At 51.2% G+C, this 25,126-nt stretch overlaps 59 non-coding genes across 59 annotated transcripts; all 59 read left to right on the top strand.

Annotated features, from left to right (window-relative positions):
• The first annotated feature begins 39 nt into the window (after window positions 1–39).
• LOC141030133 (5S ribosomal RNA) lies at window positions 40–158 on the top strand. Its single transcript, XR_012192255.1, has one exon. It is a non-coding gene; the product is annotated as a 5S ribosomal RNA (ribosomal RNA).
• Window positions 159–460: 302 nt separating this feature from the next.
• On the top strand, window positions 461–579 carry LOC141030132 (5S ribosomal RNA). The gene has a single exon (XR_012192254.1). It is a non-coding gene; the product is annotated as a 5S ribosomal RNA (ribosomal RNA).
• Window positions 580–881: 302 nt separating this feature from the next.
• LOC141030168 (5S ribosomal RNA) lies at window positions 882–1,000 on the top strand. Its single transcript, XR_012192290.1, has one exon. It is a non-coding gene; the product is annotated as a 5S ribosomal RNA (ribosomal RNA).
• Window positions 1,001–1,302: 302 nt separating this feature from the next.
• Window positions 1,303–1,421, top strand: LOC141030131 (5S ribosomal RNA). Its single transcript, XR_012192253.1, has one exon. It is a non-coding gene; the product is annotated as a 5S ribosomal RNA (ribosomal RNA).
• A 302-nt stretch (window positions 1,422–1,723) lies between these two features.
• On the top strand, window positions 1,724–1,842 carry LOC141030129 (5S ribosomal RNA). The gene has a single exon (XR_012192251.1). It is a non-coding gene; the product is annotated as a 5S ribosomal RNA (ribosomal RNA).
• Window positions 1,843–2,144: 302 nt separating this feature from the next.
• Window positions 2,145–2,263, top strand: LOC141030128 (5S ribosomal RNA). Its single transcript, XR_012192250.1, has one exon. It is a non-coding gene; the product is annotated as a 5S ribosomal RNA (ribosomal RNA).
• Window positions 2,264–2,565: 302 nt separating this feature from the next.
• LOC141030127 (5S ribosomal RNA) lies at window positions 2,566–2,684 on the top strand. The gene has a single exon (XR_012192249.1). It is a non-coding gene; the product is annotated as a 5S ribosomal RNA (ribosomal RNA).
• Window positions 2,685–2,986: 302 nt separating this feature from the next.
• On the top strand, window positions 2,987–3,105 carry LOC141030126 (5S ribosomal RNA). Its single transcript, XR_012192248.1, has one exon. It is a non-coding gene; the product is annotated as a 5S ribosomal RNA (ribosomal RNA).
• Window positions 3,106–3,407: 302 nt separating this feature from the next.
• Window positions 3,408–3,526, top strand: LOC141030125 (5S ribosomal RNA). The gene has a single exon (XR_012192247.1). It is a non-coding gene; the product is annotated as a 5S ribosomal RNA (ribosomal RNA).
• Window positions 3,527–3,828: 302 nt separating this feature from the next.
• Window positions 3,829–3,947, top strand: LOC141030216 (5S ribosomal RNA). The gene has a single exon (XR_012192337.1). It is a non-coding gene; the product is annotated as a 5S ribosomal RNA (ribosomal RNA).
• Window positions 3,948–4,249: 302 nt separating this feature from the next.
• LOC141030215 (5S ribosomal RNA) lies at window positions 4,250–4,368 on the top strand. Its single transcript, XR_012192336.1, has one exon. It is a non-coding gene; the product is annotated as a 5S ribosomal RNA (ribosomal RNA).
• Window positions 4,369–4,670: 302 nt separating this feature from the next.
• Window positions 4,671–4,789, top strand: LOC141030214 (5S ribosomal RNA). The gene has a single exon (XR_012192335.1). It is a non-coding gene; the product is annotated as a 5S ribosomal RNA (ribosomal RNA).
• Window positions 4,790–5,091: 302 nt separating this feature from the next.
• On the top strand, window positions 5,092–5,210 carry LOC141030213 (5S ribosomal RNA). Its single transcript, XR_012192334.1, has one exon. It is a non-coding gene; the product is annotated as a 5S ribosomal RNA (ribosomal RNA).
• A 302-nt stretch (window positions 5,211–5,512) lies between these two features.
• On the top strand, window positions 5,513–5,631 carry LOC141030212 (5S ribosomal RNA). The gene has a single exon (XR_012192333.1). It is a non-coding gene; the product is annotated as a 5S ribosomal RNA (ribosomal RNA).
• A 302-nt stretch (window positions 5,632–5,933) lies between these two features.
• On the top strand, window positions 5,934–6,052 carry LOC141030210 (5S ribosomal RNA). Its single transcript, XR_012192331.1, has one exon. It is a non-coding gene; the product is annotated as a 5S ribosomal RNA (ribosomal RNA).
• A 302-nt stretch (window positions 6,053–6,354) lies between these two features.
• LOC141030209 (5S ribosomal RNA) lies at window positions 6,355–6,473 on the top strand. The gene has a single exon (XR_012192330.1). It is a non-coding gene; the product is annotated as a 5S ribosomal RNA (ribosomal RNA).
• A 302-nt stretch (window positions 6,474–6,775) lies between these two features.
• Window positions 6,776–6,894, top strand: LOC141030208 (5S ribosomal RNA). Its single transcript, XR_012192329.1, has one exon. It is a non-coding gene; the product is annotated as a 5S ribosomal RNA (ribosomal RNA).
• A 302-nt stretch (window positions 6,895–7,196) lies between these two features.
• Window positions 7,197–7,315, top strand: LOC141030207 (5S ribosomal RNA). The gene has a single exon (XR_012192328.1). It is a non-coding gene; the product is annotated as a 5S ribosomal RNA (ribosomal RNA).
• Window positions 7,316–7,617: 302 nt separating this feature from the next.
• LOC141030206 (5S ribosomal RNA) lies at window positions 7,618–7,736 on the top strand. The gene has a single exon (XR_012192327.1). It is a non-coding gene; the product is annotated as a 5S ribosomal RNA (ribosomal RNA).
• Window positions 7,737–8,038: 302 nt separating this feature from the next.
• Window positions 8,039–8,157, top strand: LOC141030205 (5S ribosomal RNA). The gene has a single exon (XR_012192326.1). It is a non-coding gene; the product is annotated as a 5S ribosomal RNA (ribosomal RNA).
• A 492-nt stretch (window positions 8,158–8,649) lies between these two features.
• On the top strand, window positions 8,650–8,768 carry LOC141030204 (5S ribosomal RNA). Its single transcript, XR_012192325.1, has one exon. It is a non-coding gene; the product is annotated as a 5S ribosomal RNA (ribosomal RNA).
• Window positions 8,769–9,070: 302 nt separating this feature from the next.
• On the top strand, window positions 9,071–9,189 carry LOC141030203 (5S ribosomal RNA). Its single transcript, XR_012192324.1, has one exon. It is a non-coding gene; the product is annotated as a 5S ribosomal RNA (ribosomal RNA).
• A 302-nt stretch (window positions 9,190–9,491) lies between these two features.
• LOC141030202 (5S ribosomal RNA) lies at window positions 9,492–9,610 on the top strand. The gene has a single exon (XR_012192323.1). It is a non-coding gene; the product is annotated as a 5S ribosomal RNA (ribosomal RNA).
• A 302-nt stretch (window positions 9,611–9,912) lies between these two features.
• Window positions 9,913–10,031, top strand: LOC141030201 (5S ribosomal RNA). The gene has a single exon (XR_012192322.1). It is a non-coding gene; the product is annotated as a 5S ribosomal RNA (ribosomal RNA).
• Window positions 10,032–10,333: 302 nt separating this feature from the next.
• LOC141030199 (5S ribosomal RNA) lies at window positions 10,334–10,452 on the top strand. Its single transcript, XR_012192320.1, has one exon. It is a non-coding gene; the product is annotated as a 5S ribosomal RNA (ribosomal RNA).
• A 302-nt stretch (window positions 10,453–10,754) lies between these two features.
• On the top strand, window positions 10,755–10,873 carry LOC141030198 (5S ribosomal RNA). Its single transcript, XR_012192319.1, has one exon. It is a non-coding gene; the product is annotated as a 5S ribosomal RNA (ribosomal RNA).
• Window positions 10,874–11,175: 302 nt separating this feature from the next.
• Window positions 11,176–11,294, top strand: LOC141030197 (5S ribosomal RNA). Its single transcript, XR_012192318.1, has one exon. It is a non-coding gene; the product is annotated as a 5S ribosomal RNA (ribosomal RNA).
• Window positions 11,295–11,596: 302 nt separating this feature from the next.
• Window positions 11,597–11,715, top strand: LOC141030196 (5S ribosomal RNA). The gene has a single exon (XR_012192317.1). It is a non-coding gene; the product is annotated as a 5S ribosomal RNA (ribosomal RNA).
• A 302-nt stretch (window positions 11,716–12,017) lies between these two features.
• On the top strand, window positions 12,018–12,136 carry LOC141030195 (5S ribosomal RNA). The gene has a single exon (XR_012192316.1). It is a non-coding gene; the product is annotated as a 5S ribosomal RNA (ribosomal RNA).
• Window positions 12,137–12,438: 302 nt separating this feature from the next.
• On the top strand, window positions 12,439–12,557 carry LOC141030194 (5S ribosomal RNA). Its single transcript, XR_012192315.1, has one exon. It is a non-coding gene; the product is annotated as a 5S ribosomal RNA (ribosomal RNA).
• Window positions 12,558–12,859: 302 nt separating this feature from the next.
• On the top strand, window positions 12,860–12,978 carry LOC141030193 (5S ribosomal RNA). Its single transcript, XR_012192314.1, has one exon. It is a non-coding gene; the product is annotated as a 5S ribosomal RNA (ribosomal RNA).
• A 302-nt stretch (window positions 12,979–13,280) lies between these two features.
• LOC141030192 (5S ribosomal RNA) lies at window positions 13,281–13,399 on the top strand. Its single transcript, XR_012192313.1, has one exon. It is a non-coding gene; the product is annotated as a 5S ribosomal RNA (ribosomal RNA).
• A 302-nt stretch (window positions 13,400–13,701) lies between these two features.
• LOC141030191 (5S ribosomal RNA) lies at window positions 13,702–13,820 on the top strand. The gene has a single exon (XR_012192312.1). It is a non-coding gene; the product is annotated as a 5S ribosomal RNA (ribosomal RNA).
• Window positions 13,821–14,122: 302 nt separating this feature from the next.
• Window positions 14,123–14,241, top strand: LOC141030190 (5S ribosomal RNA). The gene has a single exon (XR_012192311.1). It is a non-coding gene; the product is annotated as a 5S ribosomal RNA (ribosomal RNA).
• Window positions 14,242–14,543: 302 nt separating this feature from the next.
• LOC141030188 (5S ribosomal RNA) lies at window positions 14,544–14,662 on the top strand. The gene has a single exon (XR_012192309.1). It is a non-coding gene; the product is annotated as a 5S ribosomal RNA (ribosomal RNA).
• A 302-nt stretch (window positions 14,663–14,964) lies between these two features.
• LOC141030187 (5S ribosomal RNA) lies at window positions 14,965–15,083 on the top strand. Its single transcript, XR_012192308.1, has one exon. It is a non-coding gene; the product is annotated as a 5S ribosomal RNA (ribosomal RNA).
• A 302-nt stretch (window positions 15,084–15,385) lies between these two features.
• On the top strand, window positions 15,386–15,504 carry LOC141030186 (5S ribosomal RNA). The gene has a single exon (XR_012192307.1). It is a non-coding gene; the product is annotated as a 5S ribosomal RNA (ribosomal RNA).
• A 302-nt stretch (window positions 15,505–15,806) lies between these two features.
• On the top strand, window positions 15,807–15,925 carry LOC141030185 (5S ribosomal RNA). Its single transcript, XR_012192306.1, has one exon. It is a non-coding gene; the product is annotated as a 5S ribosomal RNA (ribosomal RNA).
• A 302-nt stretch (window positions 15,926–16,227) lies between these two features.
• Window positions 16,228–16,346, top strand: LOC141030184 (5S ribosomal RNA). Its single transcript, XR_012192305.1, has one exon. It is a non-coding gene; the product is annotated as a 5S ribosomal RNA (ribosomal RNA).
• A 302-nt stretch (window positions 16,347–16,648) lies between these two features.
• LOC141030183 (5S ribosomal RNA) lies at window positions 16,649–16,767 on the top strand. Its single transcript, XR_012192304.1, has one exon. It is a non-coding gene; the product is annotated as a 5S ribosomal RNA (ribosomal RNA).
• A 302-nt stretch (window positions 16,768–17,069) lies between these two features.
• On the top strand, window positions 17,070–17,188 carry LOC141030182 (5S ribosomal RNA). Its single transcript, XR_012192303.1, has one exon. It is a non-coding gene; the product is annotated as a 5S ribosomal RNA (ribosomal RNA).
• Window positions 17,189–17,490: 302 nt separating this feature from the next.
• On the top strand, window positions 17,491–17,609 carry LOC141030181 (5S ribosomal RNA). The gene has a single exon (XR_012192302.1). It is a non-coding gene; the product is annotated as a 5S ribosomal RNA (ribosomal RNA).
• Window positions 17,610–17,911: 302 nt separating this feature from the next.
• Window positions 17,912–18,030, top strand: LOC141030180 (5S ribosomal RNA). The gene has a single exon (XR_012192301.1). It is a non-coding gene; the product is annotated as a 5S ribosomal RNA (ribosomal RNA).
• A 302-nt stretch (window positions 18,031–18,332) lies between these two features.
• On the top strand, window positions 18,333–18,451 carry LOC141030179 (5S ribosomal RNA). The gene has a single exon (XR_012192300.1). It is a non-coding gene; the product is annotated as a 5S ribosomal RNA (ribosomal RNA).
• A 302-nt stretch (window positions 18,452–18,753) lies between these two features.
• On the top strand, window positions 18,754–18,872 carry LOC141030177 (5S ribosomal RNA). Its single transcript, XR_012192298.1, has one exon. It is a non-coding gene; the product is annotated as a 5S ribosomal RNA (ribosomal RNA).
• A 302-nt stretch (window positions 18,873–19,174) lies between these two features.
• On the top strand, window positions 19,175–19,293 carry LOC141030176 (5S ribosomal RNA). Its single transcript, XR_012192297.1, has one exon. It is a non-coding gene; the product is annotated as a 5S ribosomal RNA (ribosomal RNA).
• Window positions 19,294–19,595: 302 nt separating this feature from the next.
• LOC141030175 (5S ribosomal RNA) lies at window positions 19,596–19,714 on the top strand. Its single transcript, XR_012192296.1, has one exon. It is a non-coding gene; the product is annotated as a 5S ribosomal RNA (ribosomal RNA).
• Window positions 19,715–20,016: 302 nt separating this feature from the next.
• Window positions 20,017–20,135, top strand: LOC141030174 (5S ribosomal RNA). Its single transcript, XR_012192295.1, has one exon. It is a non-coding gene; the product is annotated as a 5S ribosomal RNA (ribosomal RNA).
• Window positions 20,136–20,437: 302 nt separating this feature from the next.
• On the top strand, window positions 20,438–20,556 carry LOC141030173 (5S ribosomal RNA). The gene has a single exon (XR_012192294.1). It is a non-coding gene; the product is annotated as a 5S ribosomal RNA (ribosomal RNA).
• Window positions 20,557–20,858: 302 nt separating this feature from the next.
• On the top strand, window positions 20,859–20,977 carry LOC141030172 (5S ribosomal RNA). Its single transcript, XR_012192293.1, has one exon. It is a non-coding gene; the product is annotated as a 5S ribosomal RNA (ribosomal RNA).
• Window positions 20,978–21,279: 302 nt separating this feature from the next.
• LOC141030163 (5S ribosomal RNA) lies at window positions 21,280–21,398 on the top strand. Its single transcript, XR_012192285.1, has one exon. It is a non-coding gene; the product is annotated as a 5S ribosomal RNA (ribosomal RNA).
• A 302-nt stretch (window positions 21,399–21,700) lies between these two features.
• Window positions 21,701–21,819, top strand: LOC141030152 (5S ribosomal RNA). The gene has a single exon (XR_012192274.1). It is a non-coding gene; the product is annotated as a 5S ribosomal RNA (ribosomal RNA).
• Window positions 21,820–22,121: 302 nt separating this feature from the next.
• On the top strand, window positions 22,122–22,240 carry LOC141030141 (5S ribosomal RNA). Its single transcript, XR_012192263.1, has one exon. It is a non-coding gene; the product is annotated as a 5S ribosomal RNA (ribosomal RNA).
• A 302-nt stretch (window positions 22,241–22,542) lies between these two features.
• LOC141030130 (5S ribosomal RNA) lies at window positions 22,543–22,661 on the top strand. The gene has a single exon (XR_012192252.1). It is a non-coding gene; the product is annotated as a 5S ribosomal RNA (ribosomal RNA).
• A 302-nt stretch (window positions 22,662–22,963) lies between these two features.
• On the top strand, window positions 22,964–23,082 carry LOC141030211 (5S ribosomal RNA). The gene has a single exon (XR_012192332.1). It is a non-coding gene; the product is annotated as a 5S ribosomal RNA (ribosomal RNA).
• A 302-nt stretch (window positions 23,083–23,384) lies between these two features.
• Window positions 23,385–23,503, top strand: LOC141030200 (5S ribosomal RNA). Its single transcript, XR_012192321.1, has one exon. It is a non-coding gene; the product is annotated as a 5S ribosomal RNA (ribosomal RNA).
• Window positions 23,504–23,805: 302 nt separating this feature from the next.
• LOC141030189 (5S ribosomal RNA) lies at window positions 23,806–23,924 on the top strand. The gene has a single exon (XR_012192310.1). It is a non-coding gene; the product is annotated as a 5S ribosomal RNA (ribosomal RNA).
• A 302-nt stretch (window positions 23,925–24,226) lies between these two features.
• On the top strand, window positions 24,227–24,345 carry LOC141030178 (5S ribosomal RNA). Its single transcript, XR_012192299.1, has one exon. It is a non-coding gene; the product is annotated as a 5S ribosomal RNA (ribosomal RNA).
• Window positions 24,346–24,647: 302 nt separating this feature from the next.
• LOC141030124 (5S ribosomal RNA) lies at window positions 24,648–24,766 on the top strand. Its single transcript, XR_012192246.1, has one exon. It is a non-coding gene; the product is annotated as a 5S ribosomal RNA (ribosomal RNA).
• The last annotated feature ends 360 nt before the right edge of the window (window positions 24,767–25,126 follow it).

The following is a 25,126-nucleotide window of genomic DNA, read 5'->3' as shown; positions in this document are numbered from 1 at the left end:
AGGGGCAAGCATAAGGGACGAAGACGGGGGTAACATGTCGGATGCGATCATACCAGCACTAAAGCACCGGATCCCATCAGAACTCCGAAGTTAAGCGTGCTTGGGCGAGAGTAGTACTAGGATGGGTGACCTCCTGGGAAGTCCTCGTGTTGCATTCCCTTTTTAATTTGTTTTGCACCGCGTGCAAAACAAAACGCACGAGCGCGACGTATGTTTAGCACGTTTTATTATTTTGCACGTTTACGGTAAGTTTTAGCTCGCTGCTCATTATTCACGCGTCTAGCGGCGGCAAGCGTGTTCTGAAAGGGGTCGAAACCATGGTAAATAGGCACTGGTGCGGTTGAACCGTGGTAAAACTCGTCTCCGTAGTTGAGCGGGAGCGGCCAAAGGAATGTGCAATCGTGTGTGTAGTGGAGCTGGGAGGGGCAAGCATAAGGGACGAAGACGGGGGTAACATGTCGGATGCGATCATACCAGCACTAAAGCACCGGATCCCATCAGAACTCCGAAGTTAAGCGTGCTTGGGCGAGAGTAGTACTAGGATGGGTGACCTCCTGGGAAGTCCTCGTGTTGCATTCCCTTTTTAATTTGTTTTGCACCGCGTGCAAAACAAAACGCACGAGCGCGACGTATGTTTAGCACGTTTTATTATTTTGCACGTTTACGGTAAGTTTTAGCTCGCTGCTCATTATTCACGCGTCTAGCGGCGGCAAGCGTGTTCTGAAAGGGGTCGAAACCATGGTAAATAGGCACTGGTGCGGTTGAACCGTGGTAAAACTCGTCTCCGTAGTTGAGCGGGAGCGGCCAAAGGAATGTGCAATCGTGTGTGTAGTGGAGCTGGGAGGGGCAAGCATAAGGGACGAAGACGGGGGTAACATGTCGGATGCGATCATACCAGCACTAAAGCACTGGATCCCATCAGAACTCCGAAGTTAAGCGTGCTTGGGCGAGAGTAGTACTAGGATGGGTGACCTCCTGGGAAGTCCTCGTGTTGCATTCCCTTTTTAATTTGTTTTGCACCGCGTGCAAAACAAAACGCACGAGCGCGACGTATGTTTAGCACGTTTTATTATTTTGCACGTTTACGGTAAGTTTTAGCTCGCTGCTCATTATTCACGCGTCTAGCGGCGGCAAGCGTGTTCTGAAAGGGGTCGAAACCATGGTAAATAGGCACTGGTGCGGTTGAACCGTGGTAAAACTCGTCTCCGTAGTTGAGCGGGAGCGGCCAAAGGAATGTGCAATCGTGTGTGTAGTGGAGCTGGGAGGGGCAAGCATAAGGGACGAAGACGGGGGTAACATGTCGGATGCGATCATACCAGCACTAAAGCACCGGATCCCATCAGAACTCCGAAGTTAAGCGTGCTTGGGCGAGAGTAGTACTAGGATGGGTGACCTCCTGGGAAGTCCTCGTGTTGCATTCCCTTTTTAATTTGTTTTGCACCGCGTGCAAAACAAAACGCACGAGCGCGACGTATGTTTAGCACGTTTTATTATTTTGCACGTTTACGGTAAGTTTTAGCTCGCTGCTCATTATTCACGCGTCTAGCGGCGGCAAGCGTGTTCTGAAAGGGGTCGAAACCATGGTAAATAGGCACTGGTGCGGTTGAACCGTGGTAAAACTCGTCTCCGTAGTTGAGCGGGAGCGGCCAAAGGAATGTGCAATCGTGTGTGTAGTGGAGCTGGGAGGGGCAAGCATAAGGGACGAAGACGGGGGTAACATGTCGGATGCGATCATACCAGCACTAAAGCACCGGATCCCATCAGAACTCCGAAGTTAAGCGTGCTTGGGCGAGAGTAGTACTAGGATGGGTGACCTCCTGGGAAGTCCTCGTGTTGCATTCCCTTTTTAATTTGTTTTGCACCGCGTGCAAAACAAAACGCACGAGCGCGACGTATGTTTAGCACGTTTTATTATTTCGCACGTTTACGGTAAGTTTTAGCTCGCTGCTCATTATTCACGCGTCTAGCGGCGGCAAGCGTGTTCTGAAAGGGGTCGAAACCATGGTAAATAGGCACTGGTGCGGTTGAACCGTGGTAAAACTCGTCTCCGTAGTTGAGCGGGAGCGGCCAAAGGAATGTGCAATCGTGTGTGTAGTGGAGCTGGGAGGGGCAAGCATAAGGGACGAAGACGGGGGTAACATGTCGGATGCGATCATACCAGCACTAAAGCACCGGATCCCATCAGAACTCCGAAGTTAAGCGTGCTTGGGCGAGAGTAGTACTAGGATGGGTGACCTCCTGGGAAGTCCTCGTGTTGCATTCCCTTTTTAATTTGTTTTGCACCGCGTGCAAAACAAAACGCACGAGCGCGACGTATGTTTAGCACGTTTTATTATTTTGCACGTTTACGGTAAGTTTTAGCTCGCTGCTCATTATTCACGCGTCTAGCGGCGGCAAGCGTGTTCTGAAAGGGGTCGAAACCATGGTAAATAGGCACTGGTGCGGTTGAACCGTGGTAAAACTCGTCTCCGTAGTTGAGCGGGAGCGGCCAAAGGAATGTGCAATCGTGTGTGTAGTGGAGCTGGGAGGGGCAAGCATAAGGGACGAAGACGGGGGTAACATGTCGGATGCGATCATACCAGCACTAAAGCACCGGATCCCATCAGAACTCCGAAGTTAAGCGTGCTTGGGCGAGAGTAGTACTAGGATGGGTGACCTCCTGGGAAGTCCTCGTGTTGCATTCCCTTTTTAATTTGTTTTGCACCGCGTGCAAAACAAAACGCACGAGCGCGACGTATGTTTAGCACGTTTTATTATTTTGCACGTTTACGGTAAGTTTTAGCTCGCTGCTCATTATTCACGCGTCTAGCGGCGGCAAGCGTGTTCTGAAAGGGGTCGAAACCATGGTAAATAGGCACTGGTGCGGTTGAACCGTGGTAAAACTCGTCTCCGTAGTTGAGCGGGAGCGGCCAAAGGAATGTGCAATCGTGTGTGTAGTGGAGCTGGGAGGGGCAAGCATAAGGGACGAAGACGGGGGTAACATGTCGGATGCGATCATACCAGCACTAAAGCACCGGATCCCATCAGAACTCCGAAGTTAAGCGTGCTTGGGCGAGAGTAGTACTAGGATGGGTGACCTCCTGGGAAGTCCTCGTGTTGCATTCCCTTTTTAATTTGTTTTGCACCGCGTGCAAAACAAAACGCACGAGCGCGACGTATGTTTAGCACGTTTTATTATTTTGCACGTTTACGGTAAGTTTTAGCTCGCTGCTCATTATTCACGCGTCTAGCGGCGGCAAGCGTGTTCTGAAAGGGGTCGAAACCATGGTAAATAGGCACTGGTGCGGTTGAACCGTGGTAAAACTCGTCTCCGTAGTTGAGCGGGAGCGGCCAAAGGAATGTGCAATCGTGTGTGTAGTGGAGCTGGGAGGGGCAAGCATAAGGGACGAAGACGGGGGTAACATGTCGGATGCGATCATACCAGCACTAAAGCACCGGATCCCATCAGAACTCCGAAGTTAAGCGTGCTTGGGCGAGAGTAGTACTAGGATGGGTGACCTCCTGGGAAGTCCTCGTGTTGCATTCCCTTTTTAATTTGTTTTGCACCGCGTGCAAAACAAAACGCACGAGCGCGACGTATGTTTAGCACGTTTTATTATTTTGCACGTTTACGGTAAGTTTTAGCTCGCTGCTCATTATTCACGCGTCTAGCGGCGGCAAGCGTGTTCTGAAAGGGGTCGAAACCATGGTAAATAGGCACTGGTGCGGTTGAACCGTGGTAAAACTCGTCTCCGTAGTTGAGCGGGAGCGGCCAAAGGAATGTGCAATCGTGTGTGTAGTGGAGCTGGGAGGGGCAAGCATAAGGGACGAAGACGGGGGTAACATGTCGGATGCGATCATACCAGCACTAAAGCACCGGATCCCATCAGAACTCCGAAGTTAAGCGTGCTTGGGCGAGAGTAGTACTAGGATGGGTGACCTCCTGGGAAGTCCTCGTGTTGCATTCCCTTTTTAATTTGTTTTGCACCGCGTGCAAAACAAAACGCACGAGCGCGACGTATGTTTAGCACGTTTTATTATTTTGCACGTTTACGGTAAGTTTTAGCTCGCTGCTCATTATTCACGCGTCTAGCGGCGGCAAGCGTGTTCTGAAAGGGGTCGAAACCATGGTAAATAGGCACTGGTGCGGTTGAACCGTGGTAAAACTCGTCTCCGTAGTTGAGCGGGAGCGGCCAAAGGAATGTGCAATCGTGTGTGTAGTGGAGCTGGGAGGGGCAAGCATAAGGGACGAAGACGGGGGTAACATGTCGGATGCGATCATACCAGCACTAAAGCACCGGATCCCATCAGAACTCCGAAGTTAAGCGTGCTTGGGCGAGAGTAGTACTAGGATGGGTGACCTCCTGGGAAGTCCTCGTGTTGCATTCCCTTTTTAATTTGTTTTGCACCGCGTGCAAAACAAAACGCACGAGCGCGACGTATGTTTAGCACGTTTTATTATTTTGCACGTTTACGGTAAGTTTTAGCTCGCTGCTCATTATTCACGCGTCTAGCGGCGGCAAGCGTGTTCTGAAAGGGGTCGAAACCATGGTAAATAGGCACTGGTGCGGTTGAACCGTGGTAAAACTCGTCTCCGTAGTTGAGCGGGAGCGGCCAAAGGAATGTGCAATCGTGTGTGTAGTGGAGCTGGGAGGGGCAAGCATAAGGGACGAAGACGGGGGTAACATGTCGGATGCGATCATACCAGCACTAAAGCACCGGATCCCATCAGAACTCCGAAGTTAAGCGTGCTTGGGCGAGAGTAGTACTAGGATGGGTGACCTCCTGGGAAGTCCTCGTGTTGCATTCCCTTTTTAATTTGTTTTGCACCGCGTGCAAAACAAAACGCACGAGCGCGACGTATGTTTAGCACGTTTTATTATTTTGCACGTTTACGGTAAGTTTTAGCTCGCTGCTCATTATTCACGCGTCTAGCGGCGGCAAGCGTGTTCTGAAAGGGGTCGAAACCATGGTAAATAGGCACTGGTGCGGTTGAACCGTGGTAAAACTCGTCTCCGTAGTTGAGCGGGAGCGGCCAAAGGAATGTGCAATCGTGTGTGTAGTGGAGCTGGGAGGGGCAAGCATAAGGGACGAAGACGGGGGTAACATGTCGGATGCGATCATACCAGCACTAAAGCACCGGATCCCATCAGAACTCCGAAGTTAAGCGTGCTTGGGCGAGAGTAGTACTAGGATGGGTGACCTCCTGGGAAGTCCTCGTGTTGCATTCCCTTTTTAATTTGTTTTGCACCGCGTGCAAAACAAAACGCACGAGCGCGACGTATGTTTAGCACGTTTTATTATTTTGCACGTTTACGGTAAGTTTTAGCTCGCTGCTCATTATTCACGCGTCTAGCGGCGGCAAGCGTGTTCTGAAAGGGGTCGAAACCATGGTAAATAGGCACTGGTGCGGTTGAACCGTGGTAAAACTCGTCTCCGTAGTTGAGCGGGAGCGGCCAAAGGAATGTGCAATCGTGTGTGTAGTGGAGCTGGGAGGGGCAAGCATAAGGGACGAAGACGGGGGTAACATGTCGGATGCGATCATACCAGCACTAAAGCACCGGATCCCATCAGAACTCCGAAGTTAAGCGTGCTTGGGCGAGAGTAGTACTAGGATGGGTGACCTCCTGGGAAGTCCTCGTGTTGCATTCCCTTTTTAATTTGTTTTGCACCGCGTGCAAAACAAAACGCACGAGCGCGACGTATGTTTAGCACGTTTTATTATTTCGCACGTTTACGGTAAGTTTTAGCTCGCTGCTCATTATTCACGCGTCTAGCGGCGGCAAGCGTGTTCTGAAAGGGGTCGAAACCATGGTAAATAGGCACTGGTGCGGTTGAACCGTGGTAAAACTCGTCTCCGTAGTTGAGCGGGAGCGGCCAAAGGAATGTGCAATCGTGTGTGTAGTGGAGCTGGGAGGGGCAAGCATAAGGGACGAAGACGGGGGTAACATGTCGGATGCGATCATACCAGCACTAAAGCACCGGATCCCATCAGAACTCCGAAGTTAAGCGTGCTTGGGCGAGAGTAGTACTAGGATGGGTGACCTCCTGGGAAGTCCTCGTGTTGCATTCCCTTTTTAATTTGTTTTGCACCGCGTGCAAAACAAAACGCACGAGCGCGACGTATGTTTAGCACGTTTTATTATTTCGCACGTTTACGGTAAGTTTTAGCTCGCTGCTCATTATTCACGCGTCTAGCGGCGGCAAGCGTGTTCTGAAAGGGGTCGAAACCATGGTAAATAGGCACTGGTGCGGTTGAACCGTGGTAAAACTCGTCTCCGTAGTTGAGCGGGAGCGGCCAAAGGAATGTGCAATCGTGTGTGTAGTGGAGCTGGGAGGGGCAAGCATAAGGGACGAAGACGGGGGTAACATGTCGGATGCGATCATACCAGCACTAAAGCACCGGATCCCATCAGAACTCCGAAGTTAAGCGTGCTTGGGCGAGAGTAGTACTAGGATGGGTGACCTCCTGGGAAGTCCTCGTGTTGCATTCCCTTTTTAATTTGTTTTGCACCGCGTGCAAAACAAAACGCACGAGCGCGACGTATGTTTAGCACGTTTTATTATTTCGCACGTTTACGGTAAGTTTTAGCTCGCTGCTCATTATTCACGCGTCTAGCGGCGGCAAGCGTGTTCTGAAAGGGGTCGAAACCATGGTAAATAGGCACTGGTGCGGTTGAACCGTGGTAAAACTCGTCTCCGTAGTTGAGCGGGAGCGGCCAAAGGAATGTGCAATCGTGTGTGTAGTGGAGCTGGGAGGGGCAAGCATAAGGGACGAAGACGGGGGTAACATGTCGGATGCGATCATACCAGCACTAAAGCACCGGATCCCATCAGAACTCCGAAGTTAAGCGTGCTTGGGCGAGAGTAGTACTAGGATGGGTGACCTCCTGGGAAGTCCTCGTGTTGCATTCCCTTTTTAATTTGTTTTGCACCGCGTGCAAAACAAAACGCACGAGCGCGACGTATGTTTAGCACGTTTTATTATTTTGCACGTTTACGGTAAGTTTTAGCTCGCTGCTCATTATTCACGCGTCTAGCGGCGGCAAGCGTGTTCTGAAAGGGGTCGAAACCATGGTAAATAGGCACTGGTGCGGTTGAACCGTGGTAAAACTCGTCTCCGTAGTTGAGCGGGAGCGGCCAAAGGAATGTGCAATCGTGTGTGTAGTGGAGCTGGGAGGGGCAAGCATAAGGGACGAAGACGGGGGTAACATGTCGGATGCGATCATACCAGCACTAAAGCACCGGATCCCATCAGAACTCCGAAGTTAAGCGTGCTTGGGCGAGAGTAGTACTAGGATGGGTGACCTCCTGGGAAGTCCTCGTGTTGCATTCCCTTTTTAATTTGTTTTGCACCGCGTGCAAAACAAAACGCACGAGCGCGACGTATGTTTAGCACGTTTTATTATTTCGCACGTTTACGGTAAGTTTTAGCTCGCTGCTCATTATTCACGCGTCTAGCGGCGGCAAGCGTGTTCTGAAAGGGGTCGAAACCATGGTAAATAGGCACTGGTGCGGTTGAACCGTGGTAAAACTCGTCTCCGTAGTTGAGCGGGAGCGGCCAAAGGAATGTGCAATCGTGTGTGTAGTGGAGCTGGGAGGGGCAAGCATAAGGGACGAAGACGGGGGTAACATGTCGGATGCGATCATACCAGCACTAAAGCACCGGATCCCATCAGAACTCCGAAGTTAAGCGTGCTTGGGCGAGAGTAGTACTAGGATGGGTGACCTCCTGGGAAGTCCTCGTGTTGCATTCCCTTTTTAATTTGTTTTGCACCGCGTGCAAAACAAAACGCACGAGCGCGACGTATGTTTAGCACGTTTTATTATTTCGCACGTTTACGGTAAGTTTTAGCTCGCTGCTCATTATTCACGCGTCTAGCGGCGGCAAGCGTGTTCTGAAAGGGGTCGAAACCATGGTAAATAGGCACTGGTGCGGTTGAACCGTGGTAAAACTCGTCTCCGTAGTTGAGCGGGAGCGGCCAAAGGAATGTGCAATCGTGTGTGTAGTGGAGCTGGGAGGGGCAAGCATAAGGGACGAAGACGGGGGTAACATGTCGGATGCGATCATACCAGCACTAAAGCACCGGATCCCATCAGAACTCCGAAGTTAAGCGTGCTTGGGCGAGAGTAGTACTAGGATGGGTGACCTCCTGGGAAGTCCTCGTGTTGCATTCCCTTTTTAATTTGTTTTGCACCGCGTGCAAAACAAAACGCACGAGCGCGACGTATGTTTAGCACGTTTTATTATTTCGCACGTTTACGGTAAGTTTTAGCTCGCTGCTCATTATTCACGCGTCTAGCGGCGGCAAGCGTGTTCTGAAAGGGGTCGAAACCATGGTAAATAGGCACTGGTGCGGTTGAACCGTGGTAAAACTCGTCTCCGTAGTTGAGCGGGACAAAACGCACGAGCGCGACGTATGTTTAGCACGTTTTATTATTTCGCACGTTTACGGTAAGTTTTAGCTCGCTGCTCATTATTCACGCGTCTAGCGGCGGCAAGCGTGTTCTGAAAGGGGTCGAAACCATGGTAAATAGGCACTGGTGCGGTTGAACCGTGGTAAAACTCGTCTCCGTAGTTGAGCGGGAGCGGCCAAAGGAATGTGCAATCGTGTGTGTAGTGGAGCTGGGAGGGGCAAGCATAAGGGACGAAGACGGGGGTAACATGTCGGATGCGATCATACCAGCACTAAAGCACCGGATCCCATCAGAACTCCGAAGTTAAGCGTGCTTGGGCGAGAGTAGTACTAGGATGGGTGACCTCCTGGGAAGTCCTCGTGTTGCATTCCCTTTTTAATTTGTTTTGCACCGCGTGCAAAACAAAACGCACGAGCGCGACGTATGTTTAGCACGTTTTATTATTTTGCACGTTTACGGTAAGTTTTAGCTCGCTGCTCATTATTCACGCGTCTAGCGGCGGCAAGCGTGTTCTGAAAGGGGTCGAAACCATGGTAAATAGGCACTGGTGCGGTTGAACCGTGGTAAAACTCGTCTCCGTAGTTGAGCGGGAGCGGCCAAAGGAATGTGCAATCGTGTGTGTAGTGGAGCTGGGAGGGGCAAGCATAAGGGACGAAGACGGGGGTAACATGTCGGATGCGATCATACCAGCACTAAAGCACCGGATCCCATCAGAACTCCGAAGTTAAGCGTGCTTGGGCGAGAGTAGTACTAGGATGGGTGACCTCCTGGGAAGTCCTCGTGTTGCATTCCCTTTTTAATTTGTTTTGCACCGCGTGCAAAACAAAACGCACGAGCGCGACGTATGTTTAGCACGTTTTATTATTTTGCACGTTTACGGTAAGTTTTAGCTCGCTGCTCATTATTCACGCGTCTAGCGGCGGCAAGCGTGTTCTGAAAGGGGTCGAAACCATGGTAAATAGGCACTGGTGCGGTTGAACCGTGGTAAAACTCGTCTCCGTAGTTGAGCGGGAGCGGCCAAAGGAATGTGCAATCGTGTGTGTAGTGGAGCTGGGAGGGGCAAGCATAAGGGACGAAGACGGGGGTAACATGTCGGATGCGATCATACCAGCACTAAAGCACCGGATCCCATCAGAACTCCGAAGTTAAGCGTGCTTGGGCGAGAGTAGTACTAGGATGGGTGACCTCCTGGGAAGTCCTCGTGTTGCATTCCCTTTTTAATTTGTTTTGCACCGCGTGCAAAACAAAACGCACGAGCGCGACGTATGTTTAGCACGTTTTATTATTTTGCACGTTTACGGTAAGTTTTAGCTCGCTGCTCATTATTCACGCGTCTAGCGGCGGCAAGCGTGTTCTGAAAGGGGTCGAAACCATGGTAAATAGGCACTGGTGCGGTTGAACCGTGGTAAAACTCGTCTCCGTAGTTGAGCGGGAGCGGCCAAAGGAATGTGCAATCGTGTGTGTAGTGGAGCTGGGAGGGGCAAGCATAAGGGACGAAGACGGGGGTAACATGTCGGATGCGATCATACCAGCACTAAAGCACCGGATCCCATCAGAACTCCGAAGTTAAGCGTGCTTGGGCGAGAGTAGTACTAGGATGGGTGACCTCCTGGGAAGTCCTCGTGTTGCATTCCCTTTTTAATTTGTTTTGCACCGCGTGCAAAACAAAACGCACGAGCGCGACGTATGTTTAGCACGTTTTATTATTTTGCACGTTTACGGTAAGTTTTAGCTCGCTGCTCATTATTCACGCGTCTAGCGGCGGCAAGCGTGTTCTGAAAGGGGTCGAAACCATGGTAAATAGGCACTGGTGCGGTTGAACCGTGGTAAAACTCGTCTCCGTAGTTGAGCGGGAGCGGCCAAAGGAATGTGCAATCGTGTGTGTAGTGGAGCTGGGAGGGGCAAGCATAAGGGACGAAGACGGGGGTAACATGTCGGATGCGATCATACCAGCACTAAAGCACCGGATCCCATCAGAACTCCGAAGTTAAGCGTGCTTGGGCGAGAGTAGTACTAGGATGGGTGACCTCCTGGGAAGTCCTCGTGTTGCATTCCCTTTTTAATTTGTTTTGCACCGCGTGCAAAACAAAACGCACGAGCGCGACGTATGTTTAGCACGTTTTATTATTTTGCACGTTTACGGTAAGTTTTAGCTCGCTGCTCATTATTCACGCGTCTAGCGGCGGCAAGCGTGTTCTGAAAGGGGTCGAAACCATGGTAAATAGGCACTGGTGCGGTTGAACCGTGGTAAAACTCGTCTCCGTAGTTGAGCGGGAGCGGCCAAAGGAATGTGCAATCGTGTGTGTAGTGGAGCTGGGAGGGGCAAGCATAAGGGACGAAGACGGGGGTAACATGTCGGATGCGATCATACCAGCACTAAAGCACCGGATCCCATCAGAACTCCGAAGTTAAGCGTGCTTGGGCGAGAGTAGTACTAGGATGGGTGACCTCCTGGGAAGTCCTCGTGTTGCATTCCCTTTTTAATTTGTTTTGCACCGCGTGCAAAACAAAACGCACGAGCGCGACGTATGTTTAGCACGTTTTATTATTTTGCACGTTTACGGTAAGTTTTAGCTCGCTGCTCATTATTCACGCGTCTAGCGGCGGCAAGCGTGTTCTGAAAGGGGTCGAAACCATGGTAAATAGGCACTGGTGCGGTTGAACCGTGGTAAAACTCGTCTCCGTAGTTGAGCGGGAGCGGCCAAAGGAATGTGCAATCGTGTGTGTAGTGGAGCTGGGAGGGGCAAGCATAAGGGACGAAGACGGGGGTAACATGTCGGATGCGATCATACCAGCACTAAAGCACCGGATCCCATCAGAACTCCGAAGTTAAGCGTGCTTGGGCGAGAGTAGTACTAGGATGGGTGACCTCCTGGGAAGTCCTCGTGTTGCATTCCCTTTTTAATTTGTTTTGCACCGCGTGCAAAACAAAACGCACGAGCGCGACGTATGTTTAGCACGTTTTATTATTTTGCACGTTTACGGTAAGTTTTAGCTCGCTGCTCATTATTCACGCGTCTAGCGGCGGCAAGCGTGTTCTGAAAGGGGTCGAAACCATGGTAAATAGGCACTGGTGCGGTTGAACCGTGGTAAAACTCGTCTCCGTAGTTGAGCGGGAGCGGCCAAAGGAATGTGCAATCGTGTGTGTAGTGGAGCTGGGAGGGGCAAGCATAAGGGACGAAGACGGGGGTAACATGTCGGATGCGATCATACCAGCACTAAAGCACCGGATCCCATCAGAACTCCGAAGTTAAGCGTGCTTGGGCGAGAGTAGTACTAGGATGGGTGACCTCCTGGGAAGTCCTCGTGTTGCATTCCCTTTTTAATTTGTTTTGCACCGCGTGCAAAACAAAACGCACGAGCGCGACGTATGTTTAGCACGTTTTATTATTTTGCACGTTTACGGTAAGTTTTAGCTCGCTGCTCATTATTCACGCGTCTAGCGGCGGCAAGCGTGTTCTGAAAGGGGTCGAAACCATGGTAAATAGGCACTGGTGCGGTTGAACCGTGGTAAAACTCGTCTCCGTAGTTGAGCGGGAGCGGCCAAAGGAATGTGCAATCGTGTGTGTAGTGGAGCTGGGAGGGGCAAGCATAAGGGACGAAGACGGGGGTAACATGTCGGATGCGATCATACCAGCACTAAAGCACCGGATCCCATCAGAACTCCGAAGTTAAGCGTGCTTGGGCGAGAGTAGTACTAGGATGGGTGACCTCCTGGGAAGTCCTCGTGTTGCATTCCCTTTTTAATTTGTTTTGCACCGCGTGCAAAACAAAACGCACGAGCGCGACGTATGTTTAGCACGTTTTATTATTTTGCACGTTTACGGTAAGTTTTAGCTCGCTGCTCATTATTCACGCGTCTAGCGGCGGCAAGCGTGTTCTGAAAGGGGTCGAAACCATGGTAAATAGGCACTGGTGCGGTTGAACCGTGGTAAAACTCGTCTCCGTAGTTGAGCGGGAGCGGCCAAAGGAATGTGCAATCGTGTGTGTAGTGGAGCTGGGAGGGGCAAGCATAAGGGACGAAGACGGGGGTAACATGTCGGATGCGATCATACCAGCACTAAAGCACCGGATCCCATCAGAACTCCGAAGTTAAGCGTGCTTGGGCGAGAGTAGTACTAGGATGGGTGACCTCCTGGGAAGTCCTCGTGTTGCATTCCCTTTTTAATTTGTTTTGCACCGCGTGCAAAACAAAACGCACGAGCGCGACGTATGTTTAGCACGTTTTATTATTTCGCACGTTTACGGTAAGTTTTAGCTCGCTGCTCATTATTCACGCGTCTAGCGGCGGCAAGCGTGTTCTGAAAGGGGTCGAAACCATGGTAAATAGGCACTGGTGCGGTTGAACCGTGGTAAAACTCGTCTCCGTAGTTGAGCGGGAGCGGCCAAAGGAATGTGCAATCGTGTGTGTAGTGGAGCTGGGAGGGGCAAGCATAAGGGACGAAGACGGGGGTAACATGTCGGATGCGATCATACCAGCACTAAAGCACCGGATCCCATCAGAACTCCGAAGTTAAGCGTGCTTGGGCGAGAGTAGTACTAGGATGGGTGACCTCCTGGGAAGTCCTCGTGTTGCATTCCCTTTTTAATTTGTTTTGCACCGCGTGCAAAACAAAACGCACGAGCGCGACGTATGTTTAGCACGTTTTATTATTTCGCACGTTTACGGTAAGTTTTAGCTCGCTGCTCATTATTCACGCGTCTAGCGGCGGCAAGCGTGTTCTGAAAGGGGTCGAAACCATGGTAAATAGGCACTGGTGCGGTTGAACCGTGGTAAAACTCGTCTCCGTAGTTGAGCGGGAGCGGCCAAAGGAATGTGCAATCGTGTGTGTAGTGGAGCTGGGAGGGGCAAGCATAAGGGACGAAGACGGGGGTAACATGTCGGATGCGATCATACCAGCACTAAAGCACCGGATCCCATCAGAACTCCGAAGTTAAGCGTGCTTGGGCGAGAGTAGTACTAGGATGGGTGACCTCCTGGGAAGTCCTCGTGTTGCATTCCCTTTTTAATTTGTTTTGCACCGCGTGCAAAACAAAACGCACGAGCGCGACGTATGTTTAGCACGTTTTATTATTTCGCACGTTTACGGTAAGTTTTAGCTCGCTGCTCATTATTCACGCGTCTAGCGGCGGCAAGCGTGTTCTGAAAGGGGTCGAAACCATGGTAAATAGGCACTGGTGCGGTTGAACCGTGGTAAAACTCGTCTCCGTAGTTGAGCGGGAGCGGCCAAAGGAATGTGCAATCGTGTGTGTAGTGGAGCTGGGAGGGGCAAGCATAAGGGACGAAGACGGGGGTAACATGTCGGATGCGATCATACCAGCACTAAAGCACCGGATCCCATCAGAACTCCGAAGTTAAGCGTGCTTGGGCGAGAGTAGTACTAGGATGGGTGACCTCCTGGGAAGTCCTCGTGTTGCATTCCCTTTTTAATTTGTTTTGCACCGCGTGCAAAACAAAACGCACGAGCGCGACGTATGTTTAGCACGTTTTATTATTTCGCACGTTTACGGTAAGTTTTAGCTCGCTGCTCATTATTCACGCGTCTAGCGGCGGCAAGCGTGTTCTGAAAGGGGTCGAAACCATGGTAAATAGGCACTGGTGCGGTTGAACCGTGGTAAAACTCGTCTCCGTAGTTGAGCGGGAGCGGCCAAAGGAATGTGCAATCGTGTGTGTAGTGGAGCTGGGAGGGGCAAGCATAAGGGACGAAGACGGGGGTAACATGTCGGATGCGATCATACCAGCACTAAAGCACCGGATCCCATCAGAACTCCGAAGTTAAGCGTGCTTGGGCGAGAGTAGTACTAGGATGGGTGACCTCCTGGGAAGTCCTCGTGTTGCATTCCCTTTTTAATTTGTTTTGCACCGCGTGCAAAACAAAACGCACGAGCGCGACGTATGTTTAGCACGTTTTATTATTTTGCACGTTTACGGTAAGTTTTAGCTCGCTGCTCATTATTCACGCGTCTAGCGGCGGCAAGCGTGTTCTGAAAGGGGTCGAAACCATGGTAAATAGGCACTGGTGCGGTTGAACCGTGGTAAAACTCGTCTCCGTAGTTGAGCGGGAGCGGCCAAAGGAATGTGCAATCGTGTGTGTAGTGGAGCTGGGAGGGGCAAGCATAAGGGACGAAGACGGGGGTAACATGTCGGATGCGATCATACCAGCACTAAAGCACCGGATCCCATCAGAACTCCGAAGTTAAGCGTGCTTGGGCGAGAGTAGTACTAGGATGGGTGACCTCCTGGGAAGTCCTCGTGTTGCATTCCCTTTTTAATTTGTTTTGCACCGCGTGCAAAACAAAACGCACGAGCGCGACGTATGTTTAGCACGTTTTATTATTTCGCACGTTTACGGTAAGTTTTAGCTCGCTGCTCATTATTCACGCGTCTAGCGGCGGCAAGCGTGTTCTGAAAGGGGTCGAAACCATGGTAAATAGGCACTGGTGCGGTTGAACCGTGGTAAAACTCGTCTCCGTAGTTGAGCGGGAGCGGCCAAAGGAATGTGCAATCGTGTGTGTAGTGGAGCTGGGAGGGGCAAGCATAAGGGACGAAGACGGGGGTAACATGTCGGATGCGATCATACCAGCACTAAAGCACCGGATCCCATCAGAACTCCGAAGTTAAGCGTGCTTGGGCGAGAGTAGTACTAGGATGGGTGACCTCCTGGGAAGTCCTCGTGTTGCATTCCCTTTTTAATTTGTTTTGCACCGCGTGCAAAACAAAACGCACGAGCGCGACGTATGTTTAGCACGTTTTATTATTTCGCACGTTTACGGTAAGTTTTAGCTCGCTGCTCATTATTCACGCGTCTAGCGGCGGCAAGCGTGTTCTGAAAGGGGTCGAAACCATGGTAAATAGGCACTGGTGCGGTTGAACCGTGGTAAAACTCGTCTCCGTAGTTGAGCGGGAGCGGCCAAAGGAATGTGCAATCGTGTGTGTAGTGGAGCTGGGAGGGGCAAGCATAAGGGACGAAGACGGGGGTAACATGTCGGATGCGATCATACCAGCACTAAAGCACCGGATCCCATCAGAACTCCGAAGTTAAGCGTGCTTGGGCGAGAGTAGTACTAGGATGGGTGACCTCCTGGGAAGTCCTCGTGTTGCATTCCCTTTTTAATTTGTTTTGCACCGCGTGCAAAACAAAACGCACGAGCGCGACGTATGTTTAGCACGTTTTATTATTTCGCACGTTTACGGTAAGTTTTAGCTCGCTGCTCATTATTCACGCGTCTAGCGGCGGCAAGCGTGTTCTGAAAGGGGTCGAAACCATGGTAAATAGGCACTGGTGCGGTTGAACCGTGGTAAAACTCGTCTCCGTAGTTGAGCGGGAGCGGCCAAAGGAATGTGCAATCGTGTGTGTAGTGGAGCTGGGAGGGGCAAGCATAAGGGACGAAGACGGGGGTAACATGTCGGATGCGATCATACCAGCACTAAAGCACCGGATCCCATCAGAACTCCGAAGTTAAGCGTGCTTGGGCGAGAGTAGTACTAGGATGGGTGACCTCCTGGGAAGTCCTCGTGTTGCATTCCCTTTTTAATTTGTTTTGCACCGCGTGCAAAACAAAACGCACGAGCGCGACGTATGTTTAGCACGTTTTATTATTTCGCACGTTTACGGTAAGTTTTAGCTCGCTGCTCATTATTCACGCGTCTAGCGGCGGCAAGCGTGTTCTGAAAGGGGTCGAAACCATGGTAAATAGGCACTGGTGCGGTTGAACCGTGGTAAAACTCGTCTCCGTAGTTGAGCGGGAGCGGCCAAAGGAATGTGCAATCGTGTGTGTAGTGGAGCTGGGAGGGGCAAGCATAAGGGACGAAGACGGGGGTAACATGTCGGATGCGATCATACCAGCACTAAAGCACCGGATCCCATCAGAACTCCGAAGTTAAGCGTGCTTGGGCGAGAGTAGTACTAGGATGGGTGACCTCCTGGGAAGTCCTCGTGTTGCATTCCCTTTTTAATTTGTTTTGCACCGCGTGCAAAACAAAACGCACGAGCGCGACGTATGTTTAGCACGTTTTATTATTTCGCACGTTTACGGTAAGTTTTAGCTCGCTGCTCATTATTCACGCGTCTAGCGGCGGCAAGCGTGTTCTGAAAGGGGTCGAAACCATGGTAAATAGGCACTGGTGCGGTTGAACCGTGGTAAAACTCGTCTCCGTAGTTGAGCGGGAGCGGCCAAAGGAATGTGCAATCGTGTGTGTAGTGGAGCTGGGAGGGGCAAGCATAAGGGACGAAGACGGGGGTAACATGTCGGATGCGATCATACCAGCACTAAAGCACCGGATCCCATCAGAACTCCGAAGTTAAGCGTGCTTGGGCGAGAGTAGTACTAGGATGGGTGACCTCCTGGGAAGTCCTCGTGTTGCATTCCCTTTTTAATTTGTTTTGCACCGCGTGCAAAACAAAACGCACGAGCGCGACGTATGTTTAGCACGTTTTATTATTTCGCACGTTTACGGTAAGTTTTAGCTCGCTGCTCATTATTCACGCGTCTAGCGGCGGCAAGCGTGTTCTGAAAGGGGTCGAAACCATGGTAAATAGGCACTGGTGCGGTTGAACCGTGGTAAAACTCGTCTCCGTAGTTGAGCGGGAGCGGCCAAAGGAATGTGCAATCGTGTGTGTAGTGGAGCTGGGAGGGGCAAGCATAAGGGACGAAGACGGGGGTAACATGTCGGATGCGATCATACCAGCACTAAAGCACCGGATCCCATCAGAACTCCGAAGTTAAGCGTGCTTGGGCGAGAGTAGTACTAGGATGGGTGACCTCCTGGGAAGTCCTCGTGTTGCATTCCCTTTTTAATTTGTTTTGCACCGCGTGCAAAACAAAACGCACGAGCGCGACGTATGTTTAGCACGTTTTATTATTTCGCACGTTTACGGTAAGTTTTAGCTCGCTGCTCATTATTCACGCGTCTAGCGGCGGCAAGCGTGTTCTGAAAGGGGTCGAAACCATGGTAAATAGGCACTGGTGCGGTTGAACCGTGGTAAAACTCGTCTCCGTAGTTGAGCGGGAGCGGCCAAAGGAATGTGCAATCGTGTGTGTAGTGGAGCTGGGAGGGGCAAGCATAAGGGACGAAGACGGGGGTAACATGTCGGATGCGATCATACCAGCACTAAAGCACCGGATCCCATCAGAACTCCGAAGTTAAGCGTGCTTGGGCGAGAGTAGTACTAGGATGGGTGACCTCCTGGGAAGTCCTCGTGTTGCATTCCCTTTTTAATTTGTTTTGCACCGCGTGCAAAACAAAACGCACGAGCGCGACGTATGTTTAGCACGTTTTATTATTTCGCACGTTTACGGTAAGTTTTAGCTCGCTGCTCATTATTCACGCGTCTAGCGGCGGCAAGCGTGTTCTGAAAGGGGTCGAAACCATGGTAAATAGGCACTGGTGCGGTTGAACCGTGGTAAAACTCGTCTCCGTAGTTGAGCGGGAGCGGCCAAAGGAATGTGCAATCGTGTGTGTAGTGGAGCTGGGAGGGGCAAGCATAAGGGACGAAGACGGGGGTAACATGTCGGATGCGATCATACCAGCACTAAAGCACCGGATCCCATCAGAACTCCGAAGTTAAGCGTGCTTGGGCGAGAGTAGTACTAGGATGGGTGACCTCCTGGGAAGTCCTCGTGTTGCATTCCCTTTTTAATTTGTTTTGCACCGCGTGCAAAACAAAACGCACGAGCGCGACGTATGTTTAGCACGTTTTATTATTTCGCACGTTTACGGTAAGTTTTAGCTCGCTGCTCATTATTCACGCGTCTAGCGGCGGCAAGCGTGTTCTGAAAGGGGTCGAAACCATGGTAAATAGGCACTGGTGCGGTTGAACCGTGGTAAAACTCGTCTCCGTAGTTGAGCGGGAGCGGCCAAAGGAATGTGCAATCGTGTGTGTAGTGGAGCTGGGAGGGGCAAGCATAAGGGACGAAGACGGGGGTAACATGTCGGATGCGATCATACCAGCACTAAAGCACCGGATCCCATCAGAACTCCGAAGTTAAGCGTGCTTGGGCGAGAGTAGTACTAGGATGGGTGACCTCCTGGGAAGTCCTCGTGTTGCATTCCCTTTTTAATTTGTTTTGCACCGCGTGCAAAACAAAACGCACGAGCGCGACGTATGTTTAGCACGTTTTATTATTTCGCACGTTTACGGTAAGTTTTAGCTCGCTGCTCATTATTCACGCGTCTAGCGGCGGCAAGCGTGTTCTGAAAGGGGTCGAAACCATGGTAAATAGGCACTGGTGCGGTTGAACCGTGGTAAAACTCGTCTCCGTAGTTGAGCGGGAGCGGCCAAAGGAATGTGCAATCGTGTGTGTAGTGGAGCTGGGAGGGGCAAGCATAAGGGACGAAGACGGGGGTAACATGTCGGATGCGATCATACCAGCACTAAAGCACCGGATCCCATCAGAACTCCGAAGTTAAGCGTGCTTGGGCGAGAGTAGTACTAGGATGGGTGACCTCCTGGGAAGTCCTCGTGTTGCATTCCCTTTTTAATTTGTTTTGCACCGCGTGCAAAACAAAACGCACGAGCGCGACGTATGTTTAGCACGTTTTATTATTTTGCACGTTTACGGTAAGTTTTAGCTCGCTGCTCATTATTCACGCGTCTAGCGGCGGCAAGCGTGTTCTGAAAGGGGTCGAAACCATGGTAAATAGGCACTGGTGCGGTTGAACCGTGGTAAAACTCGTCTCCGTAGTTGAGCGGGAGCGGCCAAAGGAATGTGCAATCGTGTGTGTAGTGGAGCTGGGAGGGGCAAGCATAAGGGACGAAGACGGGGGTAACATGTCGGATGCGATCATACCAGCACTAAAGCACCGGATCCCATCAGAACTCCGAAGTTAAGCGTGCTTGGGCGAGAGTAGTACTAGGATGGGTGACCTCCTGGGAAGTCCTCGTGTTGCATTCCCTTTTTAATTTGTTTTGCACCGCGTGCAAAACAAAACGCACGAGCGCGACGTATGTTTAGCACGTTTTATTATTTTGCACGTTTACGGTAAGTTTTAGCTCGCTGCTCATTATTCACGCGTCTAGCGGCGGCAAGCGTGTTCTGAAAGGGGTCGAAACCATGGTAAATAGGCACTGGTGCGGTTGAACCGTGGTAAAACTCGTCTCCGTAGTTGAGCGGGAGCGGCCAAAGGAATGTGCAATCGTGTGTGTAGTGGAGCTGGGAGGGGCAAGCATAAGGGACGAAGACGGGGGTAACATGTCGGATGCGATCATACCAGCACTAAAGCACCGGATCCCATCAGAACTCCGAAGTTAAGCGTGCTTGGGCGAGAGTAGTACTAGGATGGGTGACCTCCTGGGAAGTCCTCGTGTTGCATTCCCTTTTTAATTTGTTTTGCACCGCGTGCAAAACAAAACGCACGAGCGCGACGTATGTTTAGCACGTTTTATTATTTTGCACGTTTACGGTAAGTTTTAGCTCGCTGCTCATTATTCACGCGTCTAGCGGCGGCAAGCGTGTTCTGAAAGGGGTCGAAACCATGGTAAATAGGCACTGGTGCGGTTGAACCGTGGTAAAACTCGTCTCCGTAGTTGAGCGGGAGCGGCCAAAGGAATGTGCAATCGTGTGTGTAGTGGAGCTGGGAGGGGCAAGCATAAGGGACGAAGACGGGGGTAACATGTCGGATGCGATCATACCAGCACTAAAGCACCGGATCCCATCAGAACTCCGAAGTTAAGCGTGCTTGGGCGAGAGTAGTACTAGGATGGGTGACCTCCTGGGAAGTCCTCGTGTTGCATTCCCTTTTTAATTTGTTTTGCACCGCGTGCAAAACAAAACGCACGAGCGCGACGTATGTTTAGCACGTTTTATTATTTTGCACGTTTACGGTAAGTTTTAGCTCGCTGCTCATTATTCACGCGTCTAGCGGCGGCAAGCGTGTTCTGAAAGGGGTCGAAACCATGGTAAATAGGCACTGGTGCGGTTGAACCGTGGTAAAACTCGTCTCCGTAGTTGAGCGGGAGCGGCCAAAGGAATGTGCAATCGTGTGTGTAGTGGAGCTGGGAGGGGCAAGCATAAGGGACGAAGACGGGGGTAACATGTCGGATGCGATCATACCAGCACTAAAGCACCGGATCCCATCAGAACTCCGAAGTTAAGCGTGCTTGGGCGAGAGTAGTACTAGGATGGGTGACCTCCTGGGAAGTCCTCGTGTTGCATTCCCTTTTTAATTTGTTTTGCACCGCGTGCAAAACAAAACGCACGAGCGCGACGTATGTTTAGCACGTTTTATTATTTTGCACGTTTACGGTAAGTTTTAGCTCGCTGCTCATTATTCACGCGTCTAGCGGCGGCAAGCGTGTTCTGAAAGGGGTCGAAACCATGGTAAATAGGCACTGGTGCGGTTGAACCGTGGTAAAACTCGTCTCCGTAGTTGAGCGGGAGCGGCCAAAGGAATGTGCAATCGTGTGTGTAGTGGAGCTGGGAGGGGCAAGCATAAGGGACGAAGACGGGGGTAACATGTCGGATGCGATCATACCAGCACTAAAGCACCGGATCCCATCAGAACTCCGAAGTTAAGCGTGCTTGGGCGAGAGTAGTACTAGGATGGGTGACCTCCTGGGAAGTCCTCGTGTTGCATTCCCTTTTTAATTTGTTTTGCACCGCGTGCAAAACAAAACGCACGAGCGCGACGTATGTTTAGCACGTTTTATTATTTTGCACGTTTACGGTAAGTTTTAGCTCGCTGCTCATTATTCACGCGTCTAGCGGCGGCAAGCGTGTTCTGAAAGGGGTCGAAACCATGGTAAATAGGCACTGGTGCGGTTGAACCGTGGTAAAACTCGTCTCCGTAGTTGAGCGGGAGCGGCCAAAGGAATGTGCAATCGTGTGTGTAGTGGAGCTGGGAGGGGCAAGCATAAGGGACGAAGACGGGGGTAACATGTCGGATGCGATCATACCAGCACTAAAGCACCGGATCCCATCAGAACTCCGAAGTTAAGCGTGCTTGGGCGAGAGTAGTACTAGGATGGGTGACCTCCTGGGAAGTCCTCGTGTTGCATTCCCTTTTTAATTTGTTTTGCACCGCGTGCAAAACAAAACGCACGAGCGCGACGTATGTTTAGCACGTTTTATTATTTTGCACGTTTACGGTAAGTTTTAGCTCGCTGCTCATTATTCACGCGTCTAGCGGCGGCAAGCGTGTTCTGAAAGGGGTCGAAACCATGGTAAATAGGCACTGGTGCGGTTGAACCGTGGTAAAACTCGTCTCCGTAGTTGAGCGGGAGCGGCCAAAGGAATGTGCAATCGTGTGTGTAGTGGAGCTGGGAGGGGCAAGCATAAGGGACGAAGACGGGGGTAACATGTCGGATGCGATCATACCAGCACTAAAGCACCGGATCCCATCAGAACTCCGAAGTTAAGCGTGCTTGGGCGAGAGTAGTACTAGGATGGGTGACCTCCTGGGAAGTCCTCGTGTTGCATTCCCTTTTTAATTTGTTTTGCACCGCGTGCAAAACAAAACGCACGAGCGCGACGTATGTTTAGCACGTTTTATTATTTTGCACGTTTACGGTAAGTTTTAGCTCGCTGCTCATTATTCACGCGTCTAGCGGCGGCAAGCGTGTTCTGAAAGGGGTCGAAACCATGGTAAATAGGCACTGGTGCGGTTGAACCGTGGTAAAACTCGTCTCCGTAGTTGAGCGGGAGCGGCCAAAGGAATGTGCAATCGTGTGTGTAGTGGAGCTGGGAGGGGCAAGCATAAGGGACGAAGACGGGGGTAACATGTCGGATGCGATCATACCAGCACTAAAGCACCGGATCCCATCAGAACTCCGAAGTTAAGCGTGCTTGGGCGAGAGTAGTACTAGGATGGGTGACCTCCTGGGAAGTCCTCGTGTTGCATTCCCTTTTTAATTTGTTTTGCACCGCGTGCAAAACAAAACGCACGAGCGCGACGTATGTTTAGCACGTTTTATTATTTTGCACGTTTACGGTAAGTTTTAGCTCGCTGCTCATTATTCACGCGTCTAGCGGCGGCAAGCGTGTTCTGAAAGGGGTCGAAACCATGGTAAATAGGCACTGGTGCGGTTGAACCGTGGTAAAACTCGTCTCCGTAGTTGAGCGGGAGCGGCCAAAGGAATGTGCAATCGTGTGTGTAGTGGAGCTGGGAGGGGCAAGCATAAGGGACGAAGACGGGGGTAACATGTCGGATGCGATCATACCAGCACTAAAGCACCGGATCCCATCAGAACTCCGAAGTTAAGCGTGCTTGGGCGAGAGTAGTACTAGGATGGGTGACCTCCTGGGAAGTCCTCGTGTTGCATTCCCTTTTTAATTTGTTTTGCACCGCGTGCAAAACAAAACGCACGAGCGCGACGTATGTTTAGCACGTTTTATTATTTTGCACGTTTACGGTAAGTTTTAGCTCGCTGCTCATTATTCACGCGTCTAGCGGCGGCAAGCGTGTTCTGAAAGGGGTCGAAACCATGGTAAATAGGCACTGGTGCGGTTGAACCGTGGTAAAACTCGTCTCCGTAGTTGAGCGGGAGCGGCCAAAGGAATGTGCAATCGTGTGTGTAGTGGAGCTGGGAGGGGCAAGCATAAGGGACGAAGACGGGGGTAACATGTCGGATGCGATCATACCAGCACTAAAGCACCGGATCCCATCAGAACTCCGAAGTTAAGCGTGCTTGGGCGAGAGTAGTACTAGGATGGGTGACCTCCTGGGAAGTCCTCGTGTTGCATTCCCTTTTTAATTTGTTTTGCACCGCGTGCAAAACAAAACGCACGAGCGCGACGTATGTTTAGCACGTTTTATTATTTTGCACGTTTACGGTAAGTTTTAGCTCGCTGCTCATTATTCACGCGTCTAGCGGCGGCAAGCGTGTTCTGAAAGGGGTCGAAACCATGGTAAATAGGCACTGGTGCGGTTGAACCGTGGTAAAACTCGTCTCCGTAGTTGAGCGGGAGCGGCCAAAGGAATGTGCAATCGTGTGTGTAGTGGAGCTGGGAGGGGCAAGCATAAGGGACGAAGACGGGGGTAACATGTCGGATGCGATCATACCAGCACTAAAGCACCGGATCCCATCAGAACTCCGAAGTTAAGCGTGCTTGGGCGAGAGTAGTACTAGGATGGGTGACCTCCTGGGAAGTCCTCGTGTTGCATTCCCTTTTTAATTTGTTTTGCACCGCGTGCAAAACAAAACGCACGAGCGCGACGTATGTTTAGCACGTTTTATTATTTTGCACGTTTACGGTAAGTTTTAGCTCGCTGCTCATTATTCACGCGTCTAGCGGCGGCAAGCGTGTTCTGAAAGGGGTCGAAACCATGGTAAATAGGCACTGGTGCGGTTGAACCGTGGTAAAACTCGTCTCCGTAGTTGAGCGGGAGCGGCCAAAGGAATGTGCAATCGTGTGTGTAGTGGAGCTGGGAGGGGCAAGCATAAGGGACGAAGACGGGGGTAACATGTCGGATGCGATCATACCAGCACTAAAGCACCGGATCCCATCAGAACTCCGAAGTTAAGCGTGCTTGGGCGAGAGTAGTACTAGGATGGGTGACCTCCTGGGAAGTCCTCGTGTTGCATTCCCTTTTTAATTTGTTTTGCACCGCGTGCAAAACAAAACGCACGAGCGCGACGTATGTTTAGCACGTTTTATTATTTTGCACGTTTACGGTAAGTTTTAGCTCGCTGCTCATTATTCACGCGTCTAGCGGCGGCAAGCGTGTTCTGAAAGGGGTCGAAACCATGGTAAATAGGCACTGGTGCGGTTGAACCGTGGTAAAACTCGTCTCCGTAGTTGAGCGGGAGCGGCCAAAGGAATGTGCAATCGTGTGTGTAGTGGAGCTGGGAGGGGCAAGCATAAGGGACGAAGACGGGGGTAACATGTCGGATGCGATCATACCAGCACTAAAGCACCGGATCCCATCAGAACTCCGAAGTTAAGCGTGCTTGGGCGAGAGTAGTACTAGGATGGGTGACCTCCTGGGAAGTCCTCGTGTTGCATTCCCTTTTTAATTTGTTTTGCACCGCGTGCAAAACAAAACGCACGAGCGCGACGTATGTTTAGCACGTTTTATTATTTTGCACGTTTACGGTAAGTTTTAGCTCGCTGCTCATTATTCACGCGTCTAGCGGCGGCAAGCGTGTTCTGAAAGGGGTCGAAACCATGGTAAATAGGCACTGGTGCGGTTGAACCGTGGTAAAACTCGTCTCCGTAGTTGAGCGGGAGCGGCCAAAGGAATGTGCAATCGTGTGTGTAGTGGAGCTGGGAGGGGCAAGCATAAGGGACGAAGACGGGGGTAACATGTCGGATGCGATCATACCAGCACTAAAGCACCGGATCCCATCAGAACTCCGAAGTTAAGCGTGCTTGGGCGAGAGTAGTACTAGGATGGGTGACCTCCTGGGAAGTCCTCGTGTTGCATTCCCTTTTTAATTTGTTTTGCACCGCGTGCAAAACAAAACGCACGAGCGCGACGTATGTTTAGCACGTTTTATTATTTTGCACGTTTACGGTAAGTTTTAGCTCGCTGCTCATTATTCACGCGTCTAGCGGCGGCAAGCGTGTTCTGAAAGGGGTCGAAACCATGGTAAATAGGCACTGGTGCGGTTGAACCGTGGTAAAACTCGTCTCCGTAGTTGAGCGGGAGCGGCCAAAGGAATGTGCAATCGTGTGTGTAGTGGAGCTGGGAGGGGCAAGCATAAGGGACGAAGACGGGGGTAACATGTCGGATGCGATCATACCAGCACTAAAGCACCGGATCCCATCAGAACTCCGAAGTTAAGCG

This window comes from Aegilops tauschii, unplaced genomic scaffold, assembly GCF_002575655.3.
Source record: "Aegilops tauschii subsp. strangulata cultivar AL8/78 unplaced genomic scaffold, Aet v6.0 ptg000403l_obj, whole genome shotgun sequence".
Lineage (NCBI taxonomy): Eukaryota > Viridiplantae > Streptophyta > Magnoliopsida > Poales > Poaceae > Aegilops > Aegilops tauschii.
The sequence above is the reverse complement of the archived record's forward strand: the minus strand, read 5'-3'. Positions and strand labels throughout refer to the sequence as shown.